The following is a 26,445-nucleotide window of genomic DNA, read 5'->3' as shown; positions in this document are numbered from 1 at the left end:
AAGTAATACAACACATAGAAACACCGAGCACTCACCAGCTAGCTCACAGCTAAGATAAAATCACAACTGGAAAGGTTAGTCACCGCATCTGGCCAAATGGGAAAGCTCAGGCACCACGTCAAGGTCCTTTCCATCGCCTGAGTCCCTAACACAGGCACACCATCATGCGAGCTCACAAAGCCAAACAAACTGAGAACAAAGAAGGGGTGCACAGGTGGCTGTAATCACCCATAGAAAATACAAAACATGGAAGGGAACTGTACTCCAAGACCGGATCAGGTACACATCCTGTGACTCAGTAACATCCAGCCCTGGGTGCTAAATAGCACTCCAAAAAAGTTGTGATGTCACCAGAGCCACAGGCAGTTAACCCCAGTCTGGAATGGGTGCAAGAAACAAGGGAGATTACAAATAAAAAGTAATACAACACATAGAAACACCCAGCACTCACCAGCTAGCTCACAGCTAAGATAAAATCATTCTTTGTTCTCAGTTTGTTTGGCTTTGTGAGCTCGCATGATGGTGTGCCTGTGTTAGGGACTCAGGCGATGGAAAGGACCTTGACGTGGTGCCTGAGCTTTCCCATTTGGCCAGATGCGGTGACTAACCTTTCCAGTTGTGATTTTATCTTAGCTGTGAGCTAGCTGGTGAGTGCTGGGTGTTTCTATGTGTTGTATTACTTTTTATTTGTAATCTCCCTTGTTTCTTGCACCCATTCCGGACTGGGGTTAACTGCCTGTGGCTCTGGTGACATCACAGCTTTTTTGGAGTGCTATTTAGCACCCAGGGCTGGATGTTACTGAGTCACAGGATGTGTACCTGATCCGGTCTTGGAGTGCAGTTTCCTTCCATGTTTTGTATTTTCTATGGGTGATTACAGCCACCTGTGCACCCCTTCTTTGTTCTCAGTTTGTTTGGCTTTGTGAGCTCGCATGATGGTGTGCCTGTGTTAGGGACTCAGGCGATGGAAAGGACCTTGACGTGGTGCCTGAGCTTTCCCATTTGGCCAGATGCGGTGACTAACCTTTCCAGTTGTGATTTTATCTTAGCTGTGAGCTAGCTGGTGAGTGCTGGGTGTTTCTATGTGTTATATATATATATATATATATATATATATATATATATATATATATATATATATATATATATATATATATATATATATATATATATATATATATATATATATATATATATATATATATATATATAAATATAAAATATTCATGGGCATTTGAATGAAAATATTTTACAAACAATATGTTCAAAACATGCTTAAAGTTGCATTTTTAACAACCACTTTTCTACTCTAATTTATGCATCTGAAAATTGATAACAATAATTAATTCACTATTTACAATAACAAGTACAATTTACTGTAGCAAATTCTGCATTGAAGTCTAAGCAATTGATCTTAAATGTATAATTTCCCTTTCTCTCCATATCATCAGTATAGTGAGGGTTTAGTTGAAGAGGCGGTATTATCTCCCTATTGGTCACTTCTTGGTCTTCTGGATCAACCCTAAGGTACTTAACAATGACAGTATAAAGAATATGTGTACATATAATCCTGCAGTTTAGGGAGAATTAAATAGAGAATACCATCATTTTTTTTTTAGTCGACTCAATTCTTTTACTTTTAAAGAACATTATTCTGAGACACTGAAAGCTTGGAGCAAGTAAAAAAAAAATTCAAATTATAATTCGCCTTATATTTCTCTTTTTTTTTTTAGCATGGGGTTGAAAGCAATGAATAGAAACAGTTATGTGCTGTTGACAATGCTCAGCCTAGATATAGTACATCAATATTGCAAGATAGACACCGCTGGAAAAAACAGAGACATTTTATCTAGAACCTTTAAAAGTATGTGTGGTGCTAACAATCCATATTAAAAAGAAATAATAAATATATATATATATATATATATATATATATATACAGTATATATACACACACATAGGTAGATAGAGAGATAGATAGAGAGATAGATAGATAGATAGATAGATAGATAGATAGATAGATGATAGATAAATATGTTTGTTAAAATACATTTTAAATTTATGGAATTTCTTGGCTACTTAATAATAAATAATACATCCTTAGTAGTTTTAACTATAAATATCTTCACAAAAAATACAAATTTATAGCAACCCACCAGAATCTTAATATTTCCATTTAAATGCAGAGGCATTGGAAAAATACATTTTGATAGTGAGCATGTCCACTACACGATTGATTGTTACATTTGTTCATCATCGGGACCAATTCTGTAGAAGTCTTTCATTGTGCAAGATTATGTATTTGATTTGCAATATAAGTGTTTATTTAGAGTTCTTGATATTTTGCATGTTTGCAAAGTCATATTCACAAATGGACGTATAGAAACATACGGCTAGATTACGAGTTTTGAGCGCTATAGAGAATTAACGAATGCGACAAAAGTTGCGTTATTTAATCCCCTGTAGTGCAGCCATTACAAGTTTTTCAAAACCCAGCTAGTGAAGGCGATATGGTGCTTTTGAGCTCCCTACTGCACCAAAAACAGGCAGTGTTTGGATGTGCTCGTGCATGCTTTCCCCATAGACATCAATGGAGAGAGCAGGCTAAAAAAAGGTCTAACACCTGCGATCACGGAATAAAAAGCTCCGTAACACAGCCACATTGATGTCTATGGGGAAAAAGAAAATACCGTTTAAACCTAACACCTAACATAAACCCTGAGACTAAACACCCCTAATCTACTGTCCCCGAAATCGCCGACACCTACCTACAGTTATTAACACCGAATCTGCCGCTCCCGATATTGCCGCCACCTAAATAAAATTATTAACCCCTAATCTCGCGCTCCCGATATCGCTGCAACTATACTAAAGTTATTAACCCCTATTCAGCCACAAAACATCGCCCACTCTATACTAAAGTTATTAACCCCTATTCCCCCGCACCCCAACATCGCCCACACAATACTAAAGTTACAAATTGCAGTTATAAGAGACTTACTGCGGAAAGAATACACAGATTAGCACTCTAGGTTTTACTTAAAGGGACACTGAACCCAAATGTTTTCTTTTGTAATTCAGAAAGAGCATGCAATTTTAAGCAACTTTCTAATTTACTCCTATTTTCAATTTTTCTTCGTTCTCTTGCTATCATTATTTGAAAAAGAAGGCATCTAAGCTTTTTTTTGGTTTCAGTACTCTGGACAGCACTTTTTTATTGGTGGATGAATTTATCCACCAATCAGCAAGGACAACCCAGGTTGTTCACCAAAAATGGGCCGGCATCTAAACTTACATTCTTGCATTTAAAATAAAGATACCAAGAGAATGAAGAAAATTTGATAATAGGAGTAAATTAGAAAGTTGCTTAAAATTTCATGCTCTATCTGAATCACGGATTTATTAACCCCTATCCTGCCCCCCCTACACAGCGGCCACTGTAATAGAATTATTAACCCCTAAACCTAAGTCTAACACTAACCCTAACACCCCCCTAACTTAAATATTAATTCAATAAATCTAAATAATATTTCTCTTATTAACTAAATTAATCCTATTTAAAACTAAATACTTACCTTTAAAATAAACCCTAATATAGCTACAATATAAATAATAATTATATTGTAGCTATCTTAGGATTTATTTTTATTTTACAGGCAACTTTCAATTTATTTTAACTAGGTACAATGGCTATTAAATAGTTATTAACTATTTAATAGCTATCTAGTTAAAATAAAGAGAAATTTACCTGTAAAATAAAAACTAACCTAAGTTACAATTACACCTAACACTACACTATACTTTAATAAATTATTCCTATTTAAAACTAAATACTTACCTGTAAAATAAACCCTAAGATAGCTACAATGTAATTAATAATTACATTGTAGCTATTGTAGGATTTATATTTATTTTACAGGTAACTTTGTATTTATTTTAGCTAGTTAGAATAGTTATTAAATAGTTATTAACTATTTAATAACTACCTAGCTAAAAGAAATACAAAATTACCTGTAAAATAAATCCTAACCTAAGTTACAATTAAACCTAACACTACACTATCATTAAATTAATTAAATAAATTACATACAAATAACTACAATTAAATACAATTAAATAAACTAACTAAAGTACAAAAAATAAAAAAAGCTAAGTTACAAAAAATAAAAAAAATAAGTTACAAACATTTAAAAAATATTACAACAATTTTAAGCTACTTACACCTAATCTAAGCCCCCTAATAAAATAACAAAGCCCCCCAAAATAAAAAAATGCCCTACCCTATTCTACATTAAAAAGTAAACAGCTCTTTTGCCTTACCAGCCCTTAAAAGGGCCTTTTGCGGGGCATGCCCCAAAGAAAACAGCTCTTTTGCCTGTAAAATAAAAATACAACCCCCCCAACATAAAAACCCACACCCACATACCCCTACTCTAACCCAAACCCCCCTCTAAATAAACCTAACACTACCCCCCTGAAGATCATCCTACCTTGAGCCGTCTTCAGCCAGCCGACCACCGATGGAACCGAAGAGGAGATCCGGAGCGGCAGAAGTCATCATCCAAGGGGCGCTGAAGAAGTCTTCCATCCGACTGAAGTCTTCATCCAAGTGGCGTCTTCAATCTTCATCCATCCGGAGCGGAGCGGAGCCATCTTCAGACGAGCCAAAGCACAGCCATCCTCTTCTTCCGACGACTAACGACAAATGAAGGTTCCTTTAAGGGATGTCATCCATGATGGCGTCCCTTCAATTCCGATTGGCTGATAGGATTCTATCAGCCAATCGGAATTAAGGTAGGAAAAATCTGATTGGCTGATTGAATCAGCCAATCAGATTGAAGTTCAATCCGATTGGCTGATCCAATCAGCCAATCAGATTGAGCTTGCATTCTATTGGCTGATTTAATAATTGTTTTTTGGTAGCATTAAGTAACGCGCTGTATGATAGCGGGCTAGCATAATTCCACAGTGTTAACAGTTTTCCCCTTTCTCTGTGAGGCAAATACTGGCTTCTAATTGTAAGAGGCTGTAACGTACCAGTGTGGAAAGAAACACATGAATTCAATTAGAGTATAGCTTTAGGTTCAAAATACCGTATATTATGACATAGCATTAGTAACATTTATGTCTCCTTTAACATTCGGATATTATCAGTTAAAATACAGGTTTTGAGATTTTTCGGTGTATAAATGGATTAACAAACAGAGCTGTTGTTGAATAACATTAAATAGCACGTTGTGCGTATTATCCCCAATATGTGTATTATACACAGTGTGCTAATATCACTTCAAATCTAGTATTAGTGTCCAGAACATTAATCGTTCCAGGTTAAATCACTTGAGTTGAGAATAGATTTGAATGAATAAGTAATAACGTATCGACTACAGTAAAATAGAGATTGGCTTAAGGCACAGCTAAAACACAGGAGCTCCTAGGACTCCTCACCATTGCCCAGACTATCCTGACATGTTTCGCCGTGAACCGGCTTTTTTTTTTATTTTTATTTTTTATGTTCTGATCAGCCAATAGAATGCAAGCTCAATCTGATAAGGTTTTTCTACCTTAATTCCGATTAGCTGATAGAATCCTATTAGCCAATCGGAATTCGAGGGATGCCATCTTGGATGACGTCACTTAAAGGAATATTCATTCGGCGAGTAGGCGTCGGTGGATGAAGATGGCTCCACGTCGGCTGCTTTGAAGATGGCTCCGCTCCGGATGGATGAAGATTGAAGACGCCGCCTGGATGAAGACTTCAATCGGATGGAAGACCTCTTCAGCGCCCCTTGGATGATGACTTCAATCGGATGGAAGACTTCTTCAGCGCCCCTTGGATGATGACTTCTGCCGCTCCGCATCTCCTCTTCGGTTCCATCGGTGGTCGGCTGGCTAAAGACGGCTAAAGGTAGGATGATCTTCGGGGGGTAGTGCTAGGTTTATTTAAGGGGGGTTTGGGTTAGAGTAGGGGTATGTGGGTGGTGGGTTTTAATGTTGGGGGGGGGGGTGTATTTTTATTTTACAGGCAAAAGAGCTGTTTTCTCTTGGGCATGCCCCACAAAAGGCCCTTTTAAGGGCTGGTAAGGTAATTGAGCTGGTAACTTTTAAATGTAGAAGAGGGTAGGGCATTTTTTTATTTTGGGGGGCTTTGTTATTTTATTAGGGGGCTTAGATTAGGTATAAGTAGCTTAAAATTGTTGTAATATTTTTTAAATGTTTGTAACTTATTTTTTTTATTTGTTGTACTTTAGTTAGTTTATTTAATTGTATTTAATTGTAGTTATTTGTAGGTAATTTATTTAATTGATTTAATGATAGTGTAGTGTTAGGTTTAATTGTAACTTAGGTTAGGATTTATTGTACAGGTAATTTTGAATTTCTTTTTGCTAGGTAGTTATTAAATAGTTAATAACTATTCTAACTAGCTAAAATAAATACAAAGTTACCTGTGAAATAAATATAAATCCTAAAATAGCTACAATGTAATTATTAATTACATTGTAGCTATCTTAGGGTTTATTTTACAGGTAAGTATTTAGTTTAAAATAGGAATAATTTATTTAAGTATAGTGTAGTGTTAGGTGTAATTGTAACTTAGGTTAGTTTTTATTTTACAGGTAAATTTCTCTTTATTTTAACTAGGTAGCTATTAAATAGTTAATAACTATTTAATAGCTATTGTACCTAGTTAAAATAAATTGAAAGTTGCCTGTAAAATAAAAATAAATCCTAAGATAGCTACAATAAAATTATTATTTATATTGTAGCTATATTAGGGTTTATTTTAAAGGTAAGTATTTAGTTTTAAATAGGAATAATTAATTTAATAAGAGTTAAATTTATTTAGATGTATTTAATTAATATTTAAGTTAGGGGGGTGTTAGGGTTAGGGTTAGACTTAGGTTTAGGGGTTAATAATTTTATTATAGTTGCAGCTGTGTAGGGGGGCAGGATAGGGGTTAATAAATTTATTATAGGTGGCAACGGTATAGGGGGGGGGCAGATTAGGGGTTAATACGTTTAATATAGGTGGCGGTGGGGTCCAGGAGCGGCGGTTTAGGGGTTAATAACTTTATTTAGTTGCGAGGGGCTCCGGGGGCACCGGTATAGGGGGTAGAACAGTGTAGTTTAGTGTGGGTGCTTAGTGACAGCTTGTCAATAAAGCTGTCAAAAAGCCGAAGAGCAGCGAGATCGGATGAGTGATAACTATCACACTCCGCTGCTCATCGCCCCGTACTTGGTGCGCGGCTTTTTGACAGATTTAACTTTGGCGAGATTTTTCAGGTCTGCGGAGGCGATGGTAGGCGAGCTTAGGCGTGCATATTGGGCCGACGATGGCAGGTCAAGTAGACACGTTGATAACTAGAGGCCAAAGTATTAACTTTTTTATTTTTCCCTTGATGGCATCATTTTTGGAGGTTTGTAATCTGCCTCTACAAAAGGTAACTACTTTTCTCTTTACTAATAGATCGTTATATAGGGTTTGAGTAGATTATTGTATTTTAATGGTGGGTTGCAATTATGGTTCCATTGCACTGGGGGCTAGGTTCTTATTGGGTTAATTGCAGAGGAAGTTCAGCTTAATTAAGGTTAATTATTCTTGGTTTTCAGGTTGTTTACAGTTAAATGTAATGGGGGAAGATATAGTTAGGTTTTATTGCAATATGAACACGTTGGCACTGGCGCAATATATCTATTTTGTGTGCTAATATATGCACGCCACTTGTAATCTAGCCCTCAGAATGTACCAGTGTTCATGCAATGCAGCATATAATTTATTTAATATATGACTACATTGAGTTTTAGGCTATCATCATCATTTTAAGGCAATATGCCAAGTTAAGGCACCTGCAATGAAAAATATTTCTTTGCAAGATATTATTTTTTAGCATCTCCCATAGAAAGTAATAGCAGTGATTTTCGTGTACACAAGTCACAATTGATAGCAATAGGGTTCTCACTATGCAGTAACCATGTCATTATCAATTTATAGTAGCACAGAATCTAGACTTTACTTTTAACTTCTCAGCTACTCATTATAGCTATTTTCCACATAAAAAATACAAAAGAATAAGGCAGTGTAAGGACCAGCATGGGACTGAAAGAAGCTAAGGGTTAAGGCTGAAGGGATTGAGATAGGAGAAGAGGGCTGTCTTGGGGTCTAGATGCAACAATGTTGCTAGTGTAGGGAGGAGCTCCCCTTACCTTACCATAAAAATTGTGAAAACAGCTTCCTGGCCCTCTTTTTCCTGGATCCTGGAGCTGAGACATTTTTGACTGCAGTTGACAGCAGAATATTGATCATCTTCTTCATGTAGCGTTCAAAACGTTCAAAACTGCCCCCAAAACGATTCCAGGCACTGAATTTCAAAAAATCTGGAAAAGAAAAGCAGATAAGTGACATGGATATTATTGAGGAGTTGGATGATTTCATCCCTCCTACTCAAAACATACAGACAATAACTAGAATACCTAGTACTATTTGAAAACAAAATACAAGGTCAGCTACAGTAGTAGCCGACATCCATGTGGACAGGGAAGGTGCAGATTCGGCCTATGCCTCTGAGGCAATGGTCAGGCCTGCTGGGGAAGAGGCCTCTTCAGCACATGGGGTGTTAGTGGTAGAATCTGGCCCTATTGAACCGGGGCCGCATGGTGTTATGGTGCAGATTGACAGCCCCCATTCAGTGTTAATTCCTTCAACATTAGGCCAGACCCCCCTAGCTAGGCCAGGCAGGGATTCCCTATCATTGGTTGCTGGCCCGGTCACGATAGCCCCTTCCGGTTCTACTTGGCCCATTTATGGGCCTTCTTTTGTCCCTCACGCCCTCAGCCCGGGCGGTATAGTTAGTGGTATAGCGGGTGATTGGACCCCTTTTCCCATGCGGCAGCATGATGTGTCCCATGGCGGTCCTGCGGGTGCCGTGTGCATGGCGGCGGGTCCGGGTGCATCCTCCCCATCTTCTACCCTCTTACCTGCTTCGGCGGCCTCCTCTCTGTTTGCGGTGATCCCTCCGTCAGCAGCGTCGGCGGTGTCCTCCTTCCTCTCTTCCATTGCGGCGGTGATAGCATCCTCATCCGTTCCATGCGGCGTCCTCCATTGCTTTACCAGAAGTGGACGTCCCTTCCGGTGACGTCATCGGGCCTCACTGTTACAGCGGAGATGGAAGCAACCAGTTGGGTCCTCGCATGCCCTTCACAGGTGAGCACCAAGAGAGGACCTTTTGTAAGGCATTGCCCTAAGTAAAATCCAACACACCACCAACCCCTCCAAAATAAAAAACCTCCAAAATAAAAAACCTAACTATAAAAAAAAACTAAGCTACCCATTGCCCTGAAAAGGGCATTTAGCTCTTTTACGAAAGCCCAAACCTGAAACAAACAAAAAAAAAAAACACTCAAAAACCCTTAAAAAACCTATCACTAACCCCCGAAGATCCACTTAAAATTTTTGAAGTCCCGCTTGAACGATCTTCATCCCGGCGGCGAAGTCCTCATGATTTGAATAGCCAATAAGGATTTAAGCAACTCCAGTTCATATTGGCTGATAAAAAAAATTAAGCCAATAGGAATGCAAGGGACGCCATCTTGAAACGGCTACCTTGCATTGAAGATTTAGTGTACGGCGGCGACCGTATGAAGAAGATGCTCCACGCCGGATGTCTACAGGATGGACCGCTCCGTGCCGCCGGGATCAAGATAGAAGATGCCGTCTGGATGAAGATTGAAGAGTCCACCTGGATGAAGACTTCTCGCCGCTTGGATGAGTACTTTGCCGCCGGGATGAAGATTGAAGAGGCCGCCAGGATGAAGACTTCTCGCCGCATGGATGAGGACTTTGCAGCCGGGATGAAGATCTTTCAAGCAGGACTTCAAAAACTGTAAGTGGATCGTCGGGGGTTAGTGTTAGGCTTATTTTAATTTTTTTTTGGGTGGGTTTTAATGTAGATTAGGGTTTGGGCAGCAAAAGAGCTAAATGCCCTTTTGTAAGGGCAATGCCCATACAAATGCCATTTTTAGGGCAATGGGTAGCTTAGGTTTTTAGATATTTTTTTTTTTTATTGTGGGGGTTTGTAATGTTAGTGGGTAAAAGAGTTTTTTAACTTAGGGCAATGCCCTGCAAAAGGCCCTTTTAAGGGCCATTGGTAGTTTATTCTAGATTAGGTTTTTTATTGTGGGGTGTTTTTTTTTTTTTTTAAATGGGTATTAGAATAGGAATAATTTTTATTGTTTTTGATAAATTGTTATTTTGTGTAATGTATTTCTTTTTTTTTTCGTTTTGGGGTGGGTTTTTATTTTTAGATTAGGGCTTGGGCAGCAAAAGGTAAAGGTATCAAGAGGTAAATGCACTTTTAAGGGCAATGCCCATACAAATGCCCTTTTCAGAGCAATGGGTAGATTAGGTTTTACTTTATTTTTATTTTGTGGGTTTGGGGGAGTGGGGGTTTGTATACTGTTAGGGGGTGTTTGTTTTGTTTGGTAGCAAAAGAGCTGTTAACTTTAGGGCAATGCCCTACAAAAGACCCTTTTAAGGGCAACCAAAAGGCCCTTTTAAGGGCCCTTGGTAGTTTATTCTAGATTAGGCTTTTTTATTTTGGGTATTAGAATAGGAATAATTTTATTTTTTTTGGATAATGTTGTTTTTGTTGTTGTAATTTTTGGTTTTAGTGTAAGGTAGCTTAGGTTTTATTTCACAGGTAAGTTTGTATTTATTTTAACTAGTTAATAACTATTTACTAACTAGTCTACCTAGTTAAAATAAATTAAAAATTACCTGTGAAATAAAAATAAAACCTAAGCTAGCTACAATATAACTACATATTAGCTTAGGTTTTATTTCACAGGTATTTAGTTTTAAATAGGTATTATTTAGTTAATAATTGTAAGTTTAATTTAGCTCTATTTTAATTATGTTAAAGTTAGGGGGTGTTAGAGTTAGGGTTAGGGTTAAGGGAAGGTGTAGAGGTTAATAGTTTAATTTAGATTTTTGCGATGTGGGGGGCTGGCGGTTTATGGGTTAATAGATTTATTTAGTGGTAGTGATGTGGGAGGCCAGAGGTTTAGGGGTTAATAGCTTTATTTAGTTGTGGCGATGTCAGGGAAGAGCGGCGGAATAGGGGTTAATAGATTTATAATAGTGTGGGAAATGTTGGGGTGCAGGGTAATAGGGGTTAATAACTTTAGTATTGTGGCAGCGATATCGGGAGCGGCAGATTAGGGGTTAATAGTTTTATTTAAGTGGCAGCGATATCGGGGCAGCAGATTAGGGGTTAATAACATTATGTAGGTGGGGGCTATGTCGGTGGGGAGCAGATTAGGTGTGTTTAGACTCAGGGTTTATGTTAGGGTGTTAGGTTTAAACGTTATGTTTTTCTCCCCATAGACATCAATGGAGCTGCGTTACAGGGCTTTTCTTTCTGTAATCGCAGGCTTTTTTCTGACCCGCTCTCCCCATTGATGTCTATGGGGAAAGCGTGCACAAGCACGTCAAAACAGCACTTGTTTTTTTTTTGCGGTATGGAGCTTAAAAGCACCATATTGTGCGCACAAGCTGGGTTTTTAAAAACTTGTAAGGGCTGCGCTATAGGGGGTTACATAACGGAACTTGTGTTGCGTTAGTTAATTTCCTTATAGCGAGCATAACACGTAATCTAGCTGAATGTTATTTATTAAAGGACTACAGATTTTAGTTAAAAATAGCTTCTGGGTTGATTTTGCCAAACACTTTTGCACAAAAAACTTGTGTGTAGGTCCCACAAATGCATAATGAACTGTCAGACAGTTTTTAAATTAATGAATATAATATCGTATCTTGGCATAAACTAGAAATCTACCCTTCATTTTAATGAGATAACAATGAAACAAAATATTACATTCAGCTTTCTAACATACTATTATAGAATATAAGATACACATTTTATATAGAAGAATAGAATTAATTTATTTTATACCAATTACATAGTGTAAGAAAAAAATTATTTCTTAAGGTTTATTCAGTTGTGTCTAGCTACTGTATTGTATTATTTAGTAACACATTGTACTGTGGAATACTTAAGTACATTTTAGGACTGATATGGTTCCATTCAGTAGTTGAATTTGTTGTCAGTTATGGTTTGATAGTATGAATAATTGATTTTTTGTATTCTATCGAATATATTGTGCATTTACTTGCAGAATAAAAGAGTGTACAGACATTTGTAACGTATTTCATTATATATATATAAAACATAACTAAAATAAATGTGCAGTTTATAGGTAGGGTATTACAGGGACACTGAACCCAAATTTTTTCAGCAATTCGAAGCAACTTTCTAATTTACTCCTATTATCAATTTTTCTTCATTCTTTTGGTGTCTTTATTTGAAAAAGAAGGCATCTAAGCTATTTTTTTTGGTTCAGCCTCTGGACAGAACTTTTTTATTGGTGGATGAATTTACCCACCAATCAGCAAGAACAACCCAGGTTGTTCACCAAAAATGGGCCGGCATCTAAACTTACATTCTTGCATTTCAAATAAAGCTACCAAGAGAATGAAGAAAATTTGATAATAGGAGTAAATTAGAAAGTTGCTTAAAATTGCATGCTCTATCTGAATCACAAAAGAAAAAAATGTAGGTTCAGTGTCCCTTTAAGCACAACAATACCGGAAAACATGCTTATAACAATACCTGCAGGAGTTCCAGCTTCTAATATTCTTATGTGTTTGCGCAGATTGATTCTGGATCTTTCAGTTGACAAATGGTTTGTCTGCATAGTTAATTTTTTTGTTATCCTTCCCATCATCACATTCATACTCACTGCAACATTAAGAGAAAAATATACATACACTTTCTAACATTCATATGAAATAGCGACACATTAAAAAATATATTATGGCTTGGAAATATATTTCGTAAGAGATTTATAGAATTTAAAGGTAAACTAATACTGCAGTATCAATGTACTTCAATGGTTATTGGCTGACCTGGACATCTTCCTCAACTTTGTTGATAGACATATAGGGGCATATTTTTTAAATTCCGTATGGAGCTTGATGCCTCGTGTATCTAAAGACTGCTGTTTTATAACCTGTCCGCCTGCTCTGAGGCGGCGGACAGAAATCAACAGAAATCAACCCGATCGAATACAATTGGGTTGATTGACACCCCCTTCTAGCGGCTGCAAATCTGCAGGGGGCGGCATTGAACCAGCAATTCACAAGAACTGCTGGTGCAATGATAAATGCTGAGAGCGTATGCTGTCAGCATTTATCGATGTGGAGCGGACATGATCCGCTATATCGGTTCATGTCCGCTCGCACAATCATAAATATACCCCATATACACAACTGAAAGCCTGACATATCTTTTTTTGTGCTGCTTTTGAAGTGTACCAGTAGCACTAGCTACTACTTTAACTTTTTTTAAGGTTATGCAGCTGTCCATTTGCTCCTCTGCTGCTTTATTAAGTCATTCCCACTAGGAACTAAGTAGTTAAAAAATTCCCATTAACAAATGAATACATTTGTCTGAACTGAACAAACCCATAAACTAATCTTTGAACAAACAAAATAAGTTAACTTCTATTTATAAACAATATCTCCAATTGTTTTTTTTGTCTGTCCACATTTGCCTATTTATTAATATTTGTGTTTTATTGTTTTGTTGATTGATAAATAAATGTTCATTTTGGAGTTCTGTAAAATAACTGCAGCGATCCTGTTCAGATATTTTAGCTCAAAAATAAACATTTTACTATATACTTAAAATGTTTATTTATTGTTTAATTGGTACAAATATACCATGTATTTATTTATGGTGCCACAAGTTGCTTGTTGTATATATTTAAAAAAACAGATTTCAATCTCCTGTACAAGTAATGACATATTTTGAAGTAAAGTTTAATGCTAGATGCTTCATATAAATATACCCCATATACACAACTGAAAGCCTGACATATCTTTTTTTGTGCTGCTTTTGAAGTGTACCAGTAGCACTAGCTACTACTTTAACTTTTTTTAAGGTTATGCAGCTGTCCATTTGCTCCTCTGCTGCTTTATTAAGTCATTCCCACTAGGAACTAAGTAGTTAAAAAATTCCCATTAACAAATGAATACATTTGTCTGAACTGAACAAACCCATAAACTAATCTTTGAACAAACAAAATAAGTTAACTTCTATTTATAAACAATATCTCCAATTGTTTTTTTTGTCTGTCCACATTTGCCTATTTATTAATATTTGTGTTTTATTGTTTTGTTGATTGATAAATAAATGTTCATTTTGGAGTTCTGTAAAATAACTGCAGCGATCCTGTTCAGATATTTTAGCTCAAAAATAAACATTTTACTATATACTTAAAATGTTTATTTATTGTTTAATTGGTACAAATATACCATGTATTTATTTATGGTGCCACAAGTTGCTTGTTGTATATATTTAAAAAAACAGATTTCAATCTCCTGTACAAGTAATGACATATTTTGAAGTAAAGTTTAATGCTAGATGCTTCATATATTTTTTTTAATTATGATATAATTAAAACTAGCCCATCATTTTTTGAAATTTACTTTATCTGTGAGGGTTAAGTAAAATGGATATTTTAATGGAAAATGTAAGTGGTCATTTTTTTGGGTGCCTTGTGATAATTTTGTAAAGACTTTTCACTGTACCAGCAAAGTTGTAAGCAGTAGCACTATATCTAGGGAAGGCAGAAACAAGTTCATTAAATATAAAATGAAATACATGAATATTTCCCCTACTTTTCCCCAATAACACTATTAACCCATAAATAGCGGTATAGCTCAACTGGGTAAGCCTCTGCTTATGAGGATCAACTGGAATATCTAGAAAGGTGAGAACAGTGCATCTTTATCATGCATCTTTTTTAAATTTAAAAGATAAATATTATTTCCATATGCTTACAACATTTGAATAGATGAATGAATTTGGTTTTACATTTTGATGTTTATTTAGATCACTACATGATTTGAAAATTGTATTAAACATCACTGTTTTCAGAAGAGGCAAATATTTAGTCACAGCTACTGCACAAAACCCACCAGTTATATGAATCAAGCTGTATGCAAGGAATGCATAAATTGTATATATGTCAAAGATGGATGTGATGTTGTATGTCTGTTCTGTGCAAGTAAAACATTATTTATGAGAAATGTATATTGTTTCTGTGTGTCCTCTGTGTTACATGTATAAGTCATGTACTGTTTTAACTTGTCTTACTTCAACTACTTCAATAATAATGCACCAAGAAAATTTGACGAAATAAAATACATTTGTCAGTATTAATTTGTTTACTTGAAATTACTTTTTAGGGGTGCAATACTTACTATAACTTAAGTGCAGGTAGCCGAGCGTGCTAAGCCTATTGTTGGTGTGGTTTGGGCTTTGGCAAGAAGAGGATTGGGCTAGTGTGTTATACAGTAGACATGTGCAATTTGTTTCGGTCAAATTTCATTTTCAGCCAAAATTTGGCTGATTTGGAGATTTGGATGAATCTAAATTCCAAATCAGCACCATAACTAAAATCCCGAAAAATTCCAAAAACAAATAAATCAGTTTACGAATTTGCGGGTCCATTCTTCATTCATATTCAGAATTTTTAATTGTTCCAATCTAAGCCAATCTAAACCACCTTCCCCCCATGTTGCCAACAATAAATAAAGCTATTAACTCCTAAACTGCCGTCCCCTCACGTCACCAACACTATATAAACCTATTAACTCCTTAACTGCTGTCCCGCACAGCACCCACACTAAATAAATCTATTGACCTCTAAACTGCCATCCCCTCATGTCGCCAACACTAAATAAAACGGGACGGTGTAAAAAATGGCTAGTGGCGGTGGGCTCCGGGAGCGGCGGTTTAGGGGGTAATAACTTTATTTAGTTGTGGCGGTGTAGGGGGGGGGCAGATTAGGGGTGTTTAGACTCGGGGTACATGTTAGGGTGTTAGGTGTAGACAGCTCCCATAGGAATGAACTTTCACTATGGTCAGACTCCCATTGATACCTATGGGATCAGCCGCCTCCAGGGCGGCGGTTTGAAAACCAGGTACGCTGGGCCGGAAAAGTGCTGAGCGTACCTGCTAGTTTTTTGATAACTAGCAAAAGTAGTCAGATTGTGCCGAACTTGTGTGCGGAACATCTGGAGTGACGTAAAATGAACCGGAAATCTGACCTCTGGTTAATTTTCAGAGCTTGTGGTAGCAATAGCTGGTTATTTATCGCGTGTCTGTAAACGGGCGAATTTGCCCATTTACAGGTGCACTATAAATTGGAGCTCCACTTGTAATCTAGCCCTATATGCTGGGTGTTTACCATTTTAAGTGCCTTTACTGACCCTGGTATGAGTATCAGGATTAATTATCCGCTGCTGCTACAATAGGTGATTATGAGTATTTTTCCAACCAAGAGCTTTTTATGCTTTAGACAATTTTTTCTATTGGTTGTTAGCGAATTTGTAATAGTCTTAAAGCGGTACTTTTGGGTTTATTAACATAAATATAATAGTACACTATCACCTAGATTACAAGTTTTGCGTTCGTGTTTTAATGCTAAAAAACAATGCATTAAAACAGCACAGCAGCCATTACAAGTCTTGTCGGTATAGCTGTACCGCAAGCCATTTAGCCTGTAACGCAACGTCAGTCTCGAACACGAAAAAAAATATGTTTTTTCTTTAGTCTTCCATAGCACAGTTTTGCGGTGAGGCTAAAAAGCTTGAGTTGCAGCCTATACCGACAAGATCCGGACCACCATCTGAGAGCAGTAGTTATGAGTTTTACGCAACAAAACTGTTACATAAAACTCATAACTAAAGTTTCACAAAGTAAACTAACACCCATAAACTACCTATTAACCCTTAAACTGTGGCTCTCCCACATCGCAAATACAATATTAAAGTAATTAACCCCTAATTTGCTGCTCTCAACATCGCCACCACTAATAAAATTTATTAAACCCTATTCCGCCATTCCCCGACATCGTTGCCACTTTAATATAGTTATTTACCCCTAAACTGCCGCCCTCCCGCATCGCAAACACTATTTAAATATTATTAACCCCTAATCTACTGCCCGCCCACATCGCCCCCACTATACTAAAGTTATTAACCCCTATTCCGCCGCTCCCTGACACTGCCGCCACGATAATAAATCTAGTAACCCCTAAACCGAAAACCCCCACAATGAAATATAATAAATGAAACTATTAACCCCTAAACTGAAAGCCCACCACATCGCAATAAACTAATTTAAACTAGTAACCCCTAAACCTAATGCCCCCCTATTTTATATTAAAATTACAATTTCTCTAACTTAAATGAAAACTTACCTGTAAAATTAAAAAAATAAATTTTAAACTAACAATTAAACTAATATAACTATTAAACTAAAATTAAACTAACTACTAATTAAAGAAAACTAAAATACACATTAAAAAAATCCTAACACTACTATAAAAATTACAAAGTATCTAATTACAAAAAATAAAAATACTAAATTACAAAAAATAACAAACACTAAATTATGAAAAATAACAAACGAAATTATCAAAAATAAAAAAGAATTACACCTAATCTAATAGCCCTATAAAAATAAAAAAGCCCACCCAAAATAAAAAATCTAGCCTACAATAAACTACCAGTAGCCCTTAACAGGGCCTTTAGTAGGGCATTGCCCTAAGTTAAACAGCTCTTTTACATGTAAAAAAATACAAAGACCCCCCAACAGTAAAACCCACCACCCAACCAACCCCCTAAAATAAAAAAAACTAACTCTAACAAAAACCTAATCTACCCATTGCCCTGAAAAGGGCATTTGTAAGGGCATTTTTCTTGCCCTTAAAAGGGCATTTAGCTCTTTTAAAAACTGCCCAACCCCTAGTAAAAAAAAAACAACCAAAAAACCTTAAAAATACCTAACATTAACCCTTTTTTAGGTACTCATAGTTGCTGAAGTCCCGCTTGAAGGACCATCATCCCGGCGGCTCCATCTTCATCCAGGCCGCTCCATCTTCATCCAGGTGGCATCTTCTATCTTCATCCTAGCGGCATATCCTATCTTCATCCCGGCAGCACGGAGGGGTTCATCCTGAAGACATCTGGCGCAGAGCATCCTTTCAATACGGTCACCGCCGTATACTGAATCTTCAATGCAAGGGACACGATTCAAAATGGCATCCCTTGCATTCCTATTGGCTGATTTGATTTTGGTAATTCAAATCAGCCAATAGGATGAGAGCTACTGAAATTCTTTTGGCTGAATTGAACAGCCAATAGACTTTCAGAAGCTCTCATCCTATTGGCTGTTTTGGACATCCAATAGGATTTCAGTAGCTCTCATCCTATTGGCCGATTTGAATTTCCAAAATCAAATGACACAATAAGAATGCAAGGGACGCCTTTTGAATGGCGTCCCTTGCATTGAAGACTTAGTATACGGCGGCGACCATATGAAGAGGATGCTCCTCGCCAGACGTCTTCAGGAGGGACCCACTCCACACCGCCGGGATAAAGATAGAAGACGCTGCCGGAGTGAAGATAGAAGATGCCGCCTGGATGAAGATGGAGCCACCGGGATGAAGATCCTTCAAGCGGGACTTCAGCAACTGTGAGTACCTAAAGAGGGGTTAGTGGGGGTTTTTAAGTTTTTTTGGCTGGGTTTTTTTTTAAATTAGGGCAAGAAAAATAGCTAAATGTCCTTTTAAGGGCAATGCCCCTACAAATGCCCTTTTCAGGGCAATGGGTAGATTAGGATTTTTAGATAGTTTTTTTTATTTTGTGGGTTTAAGGGGGGAAGGGGTTTGTAATGTTAGTGGGTCTTTGTATTATTTTTTTAGTAAAAGAGCTGATATCTTTAGGGCAATGCCCTACAAAAGGCCCTTTTAAGGGCTATTGGTAGTTTATTCTCGATTAGGTTTCTTTTATTTTGGGGTGGTTTTTTTTAAATTGGTATTAGAATAAAAATAAATTGTTATTATTTTAGATAATTTGTTTGTTATTTTGTGTAATGTTTTTTTTTTTTCGTTTTGGGGTGGGTTTTTATTTTTAGATTAGGGGTTGGGCATTTCTTAAAATAGCTGAATGCCTTTTTAAGGGCAGGAAAAAGATCTGAATGCCCTTTTAAGGGCAATGCTCATACAAATGCCCTTTTCAGGGCAATAGGTAGATTAGCTTTAACTTTATTTTTATTTTGTGAGTTTGGTTACCTACTAACCCCTAAACCGAGGCACTCCCACATCGCAAACACTAAAATAAATTATTAACCCCTAATCTGCTGCTCTGGACATCGCCGCCTCTATAATAAACATATTAACCCCTAAACCGCCACACTCCCGCATCGTAAACACTAGTTAAATATTATTAACCCCTAATCTGCTGCCCCAATGTCGTTGCCATTTACATACACTTATTAACCCCTAATCTGCTGTCTCTAACTGTAGGTAATGCAATCAGCCAATAGGATTGAGCTTGTTTTCTATTAGCTGTTCCAATCAGCCAATAGAATGCAAGCTCAATCCTATTGGCTGATTAGATCAGCCAATAGGATTGAAGCTCAATCATATTGGCTGATTGAATCAGCCAATATAATTTTTTACCCTTTAATTCCGATTGGTTGATTCTATCAGAATCTATCGGAATTCAAGGGACGCCATCTTGGATGACGTCATTTAAAGGAAACTTCATTCTTGAAGAGCCATCAAAAGAAGTTGCTCTGCGCCGGATGTCTTGATGATGGAGCCGCTCCACGTCGGAAGGATGAAGATAGAAGATGCCGTCTGGATGAAGACTTCTGCCCGCCTGGAGGACGACTTCTTGCCACTTGGATGAAGACTTCTCCCGGATTCGTTGAGGACTTCTTGCTGCTTAGATGAAGACTTCTCCCGGCTGGATGAGGATGGATGTCCGGTCTTCAAAAACTGTAAGTGGATCTTCGGGGGTTAGTGTTAGGTGTTTTTAAGGGTTTATTGGGTGGGTTTTAATTTTAGATTAGGGACTTTGGGCAGTGTAAAAGAGCGTAATGCCCTTTTAAGGGCAATGCCCATTCAAATGCCCTTTTCAGGGCAATGGGGAGCTTAGGTTTTTTAGGTAGTTTTTTTGGGGGGGTTGGTTGTGTGGGTGGTGGGTTTTACTGTTGGGGGGTTGTTTGTATTATTTTTTTTACAGGTAAAAGAGCTGATTTCTTTTGGGGTAATGCCCCACAAAGGCCCTTTTAAGGGCCATTGGCAGTTTAGTGTAGGCTAGGGTTTTTTTTATTTTGTGGGGGGCTTTTTTATTTTGATAGGGCTATAAGATTAGGTGTAATTAGTTTAAATATTTGATAATTTCTTTTTTATTTTGTGTAAATTAGAGTTTATTATTTTTTGTAATTTAGATAAATGTATTTTGTTAATTTAATTTATTTAATTTTAGTATAATGTTAGGTTTTAGTGTAAGACAGGTTAGGTTTTATTTTACAGGTAAATTTGTATTTATTTTGACTAGGTAGCTAGTAAAAAGTTAATAACCATTTACTAACTAGTCTACCTAGTTAAAATAAATACAAACTTGCCTGTGAAATAAAAATAAAACCTAAGATAGTTACAATGTAACTATTAGTTATATTGTAGTTAGCTCAGGTTTTATTTTATAGGTAAGTATTTAGTCTTAAATAGGTATTATTTAGGTAATAATAGTAATTTGTATTTAGATTTATTTTAATTATATTAAAGTTAGGGGTTATGGTTAGGGTTAGACTTAGGGTTAGGCTTAGGGGTTAATATATTTATTTAGTGTTAGTGATGTGGGAGGCCAGAGGTTTAGGGGTTAATAACTTTAGTATAGTGGCGGGGGCAACATTGGGGCGGCAGATTAGGGGTTAATAAGTGTAGGTAGGTGGCGGCCATGTTGGGGGCGGCAGATTATGGGTTAATAAGTGTAATGTAGGTAGCAGCGATGTTGGGGGCGGCATATTAGGGGTTAATAAGTGTAATGTAAGTGGTGGCGATGTCGGGGTGGCAGATTAAGGGTTAATAAGTGTAATGTAGGTGGCGGCGATGTTAGGGGCAGCAGATTAGGGGTGTTTAGACTCTGGGTTTATGTTAGGTTGTTAGGTTTAAAGAGAAATTTTCTTTCCCCTTAGGAATCAATGGGACTGCGTTACGGAGCTTTACGCTCCATTATTGCAGGTGTTAGGCTTTTTTTTTAGCTGGCTCTCCCCATTGATGTCTATGGGGAAATCGTGCACAAGCACGTAAAACCAGCTCAAAGCAGCGCTGGTGTTTGTGTGCGGTATGGAACTTAACGCTGCCATATTGCCCGCAAACGCAGGTTTTTGGAAAACCTGTAATAGCAGCGCTATTAAAGGTGAGCAGTGGAAATAACTTGCAAGTTATTACCGAGCCATTCATAAAGCAAAACTCGTAATCTGGCCGTTTGTTTGTTATTTTTAGTAATGGTAGTTTTTTTTTTATTTTTTCTAATGGTAGGTTTTTTTATTTTTTCTAATGGTAGGTTTTAATGTAAGGCAGCATAGGTTTTATTTCACAGGTAAGTTTGTATTTATTTTAACTAGGTAGTTAGTAAATAGTTAATAACTATTTACTAACTAGTCTGCCTAGTTAAAATAAATACAAACTTACCTGTAAAATAAAAATAAAACCTAAGATAGCTACAATGTAACTATTAGTTATATAGTAGCTAGCTTAGGTTTTATTTCACAGAAAGTGTGTATTTAGTTTTAAAGAGGTATTATTTAGTTAATAATTGTAACTTTAATTTAGCTCTATTTTAATTATGTTAAAGTTAGGGAGTGTTAGGGTTAGGGTTAGGTTTACGGTTAGGGTTAGGTTTAGGGTTAGGTTTAGGGGTTAATAGTTTAATTTAGGTTGTTGCGATGTGGCGGGCTGGCGTTTTAGGGGTTATTAGGTTTATTTAGTGGTAGTGATGTGGGAGGCCAGAGGTTTAGGGGTTAATAACTTTATTTAGTGGTGGCAATGTCGGGGAGCAGAGGAATAGGGTGGGCGATGTTGGGGTGCAGGGGAATAGGGGTTAATAACTTTAGTATAGTGACAGCAATATTGGGAGTGGCAGATTAGGGGTTAATAGATTTATTTAGGTGGCGGCGATGTCGGCGGAGGCAGATTAGGGGTGTTTAGATGCGGGGTTTATGTTAGGGTGTTAGGTTTACGTTACTTTTTTCCCCATAGACATCAATGGGGCTGCGTTACAAAGTTTATCATTCCGCGATCTAGGGTGTTTTTTTCTGACCCATTCTCCCCATTGATGTCTATGTGGAATGCGTGCACAAGCACATCAAAACAGCGATTGTATTTTGTGCGGTATGGAGCTCAACGTAACCATATCGCACGCACAATCCGGCTGTTTCAATACTTGTAATGGCAGCGCTATAGAGGGTGAAATAACGCAACTTTTGTTGCGTTCGTTAAAAACCCTATAGCGCGCATAACTCGTAATCTACCTGAAAGTTTTGTAATAAAGGTATTTTTAGCACTTTGTTTATCGGACTGTGATGTTTCTCCCATAGTTCTCTCCTCATTTAACTTTTTGTAATTTACGAGAGGTTGATGGCTAATTACTCTCTTTTCTTTTCTCTCTCTATTTTTTTATTATGTTTCCATAGTACCCCCGTGCACCCCTGGATAATATATATATATATATATATATATATATACAATTCAAACATGCAATACAATTTGTATTAATTTAATATGTGTTTTAATGTGTTTTTAGTAGAAATTCCTTTGTCACTTTACTTTTTATTTAAAATATATATATATATATATATATATATATATATACATTAATCGCATTTGTAATGCGCCCATCACTGTCGTCAGTTGCGCACGCAGCCAAAAGAATGTTCCACCTGGATGCAGAATAGCCAAATGAAGCATTAACAAAAAACACCTAAGCGCCCGCACCAAATATTAACAAAAAACACATAACTGCACACACGAAGTAACAAAAACCTAACCGCACGCACAAAATAATAAAAACACTTAACCGCCTGCACGAAGTATTAACAAAAAAAAACCTAACCAACCGCTCGCACAAAGTTTTAACAAAAAAAACCTAACCACCCGTACAAAGTATTAACAAAAAAAAACACCTGAGCGCCCGCAAGAAATATTAACAAACACTTAAACCGCCAACCCCCACATTGCAAAATAATAAGTAATTAACCCCTAATCCACAAATTAAGCAACAACACAAATAACATAATTAAAATATTAACCCCTAAACCACCAACCCCCACATCGCAATAAACCTAATTAACTTTTTAACCATTAAACGGCCAACCCTCCACATCTCAATAAACCTAATTAACCTATTAACTCCTAAACCACCACCCCCCACAACTTAAATAACTAATTTAATTACTAAGCCCCCTAAACTAACACCCCCTAAATGAACCCCAATTACATAAAATAAAAAAAATACTGTCACAATGAAAAAAAAAAAAAATTAAACCTAATCTAATAGGTTTAGATAATCTAAACTAAACTACCAATAGCCCTTAAAAGGGCCTTTTGTAGGGCATTGGCTTAAGTTAAACAGCTACTTTACCTAAAAAAAAATGACCAATTACCCCATAACAGTAAAATCCACCACCCAAACAATTCCCCAAAATAAAAAACCTAAGTCTAAAAAAACCTAAGCTACCCATTGCCCCTAAAAGGGACATTTGTATGGGCATTGTCCTTAAAAGGGCAATCTGCTCTAGCCCCAAAAACAAAACTATGCTGTGAAGTTCTTCATTCAGCCCGGGGAAATCTTCTATCTATATCCGAAGTGAAGGCGGCACAGAGCGGAGGTGATCGCGGAGCGGAGGTGATCGGGGAGCAGGACCAGCAGCCACGGAGCAGGACTGGCGTGGAGGTTGTTCTTCATGCGATTTCAGCCGCACACTGAAGATTGAATGCAAGGTACCCCATTTATATTGGGGTACCTTGCATTCCTATAGGCTGACCATTTGAATAGACAATAGGATTTCAGTAGCTCTCATCCTATTGGCTGATTTCAAAATGTCAGCCAATAGGAATGAAAGGTACCTAAATAGGGTAAAACACACCAACAGTAAATGAAACATTTTTATTTTGGATTACACAAACATTTTTGTTTTGTACAATGTTTTTGTACAACAGGAAATTAAAATTTTGTATATTTCATAAGTGGATTTTTCATATGTTTTGTACCATAATTTGTTATTTCATATGTAGATTTTTCATATGTTTTGCACCATGTTTTGTTATTTCTTATGTGGATTTTTCATATGTTTTGCACCGTGTTTTATTACAACAACAGGAAATAAAACATTTTTACAACAACAACATGAAACATTTTTATTCATGAACAATTTTTTATTTTTCATATGTGGATTTTTCATGTGTTTTCTACCCGGATTTCTGGCTTTACCGTAGAAAATAAATAAATAGAGTGTCTAAGTCTTTTGCTCATGCACTATTTTTTTCCTTTCAACTTGTAATATGCCTGAAACTACGGTTGCTCTAATAATTCACCTTGATCACAGTTAGCGCTCAAGTGAAAACAAAATATTGTGATCATAAATCAATATGATATATTCATAGTTTTCTGTTAAGACTCTTTGGACTTTGCAACTGGGAGAGATATAATAGGTGAACCAATATTAGAAATTAAAATCAGTTTCTAATATTCTAAACAAAAGGGAAAGGGGCAATAAAGACCACGGGGTCTATTTATCAAAGCGTCAACAGAAAATACGCTGTAATTCCGCATAGTAATTGTTCTGAGATTGATCCGACCTAGTTATCAAAGCATCAAGATCAGCAAATGTTAAAATTTGTGACGTAACATACGATCCCGCGATCTCAATCCGATGCAGATCAATGCTTACGCCATTACAGATGTTCCGAATACACATTCAACTCTATTTGACACTTTTTCAAATTTATCAAACATTTAACAGGTATGCTCACGGCTATTCCGACGCAGCGTACCTGGTTTTCAAACCGCCATCCTTGAGGCTGCGGATGCCATAGAAATCAATGGGAGTCTGAAAGCAACGAAAGCTTATGTTCGATGCTGCAAGAGAATGAATGATACCCATTGATTTCTATCATTGAAAAAAAGTTACGTTTACACCTAACACCCTAACATAAACCCTGAGTCTAAACACCCCTAATCTGCTGCCCCCGACATCGCCGACACTAATAAAATGTATTAACCCCTATTCCGCTGCTCCCCGACACCGCCGCTATCACCACCACTTACTAAGCCTATTAACCCCTAAATTGTCAGCCTCCCACATCACCAAAAACGCTGCTCCCCGACAGTTCACCAGTTCACTGCTTGTGCAATGATAAATGCCGACGGATCATGTCCGCCAGACACTTGATAAATCGCCCCTAAATCTGAGTTTTACAAGATGTGATAGATAAACTCCACCTATTCCATTAATGTAGACTTGTACGTGATTCTAAATAATTTTAAGTGAGGAAGGGCAGAACTTTGAACTGTTACTGTTGTCTAAAAAGTACAAAATTAAAGGGAAATAAAAGTAACATCACCAGCAAACCTTTATAACCTAATTTTGTGATAAAAATTGCTTTAATCTTCTCTAATTGGATATTTACACCACTAACACCCCCCCTGAGTGATAATGATATGCACATGCTGGATTGACATGCAAGCTTGTGCATAGTCTATATGCATAAATCAGCACATGTTTAGGTGAATGCACAAGGTAGGTGCCAGTCTTAAAGTTAAAGGGGAATCAAACAAAAAAAAAATCATGGATCTCAAAGAATATATTTTAAAAAGTTAAAAATATTGTTTGCATTTAAACCCTACTGGAAAGTATAAGATACTGCTTCAATTGCATGGGTCTTATATGCATTATTATCCTTATTATATAATCTTTTTTTCCGAAACGTAACTCCACAGAACACACATCTGCCTGTCACACTTATTTGAGAGCTATCCCAACACCCAACATTCTGAGGAAATAAAGAAGGTTCTAAATCAACCCATAAGCTTCAATAAAGTTGGTCTTGCTATTAAATCTCTTGCTTCAGGGAAAAGTCCAGGCCTAGAAGATTTACAGGCGCATATTATAAAATGTTAATGAAATTCTGGCCATAAACTTATTACTCATATTACATTAAGTGAACCAAGGGCATAACTTTCCATCCTCTGTTACAGAAGTTCAGGTTACTGTGCTTCTGAAATTAAGGGTCCCATGTATTAAAAGGTGGGCGGAAAGCTTCTCAACTTGCAAAGCTTTCCGCCCACCTTTGGTACATACGGGCAACGGATCTGTCAATCCACTGACCGTATGTATCATTACACACTCCAATGAGTGTGTAATGCCCACCCCTTCATTTGTATGACCAATCGCGCGAGTGAAGGAACTGTCAATCACCAAGAGTGAGCGAGCTCTTGGTGATTTCTCTCCGCCACCTTAGAGGTGG

Source organism: Bombina bombina, chromosome 2 (assembly GCF_027579735.1).
Source record: "Bombina bombina isolate aBomBom1 chromosome 2, aBomBom1.pri, whole genome shotgun sequence".
In the NCBI taxonomy this organism is placed as follows: domain Eukaryota; kingdom Metazoa; phylum Chordata; class Amphibia; order Anura; family Bombinatoridae; genus Bombina; species Bombina bombina.
This window is presented reverse-complemented; position numbering follows the sequence as displayed.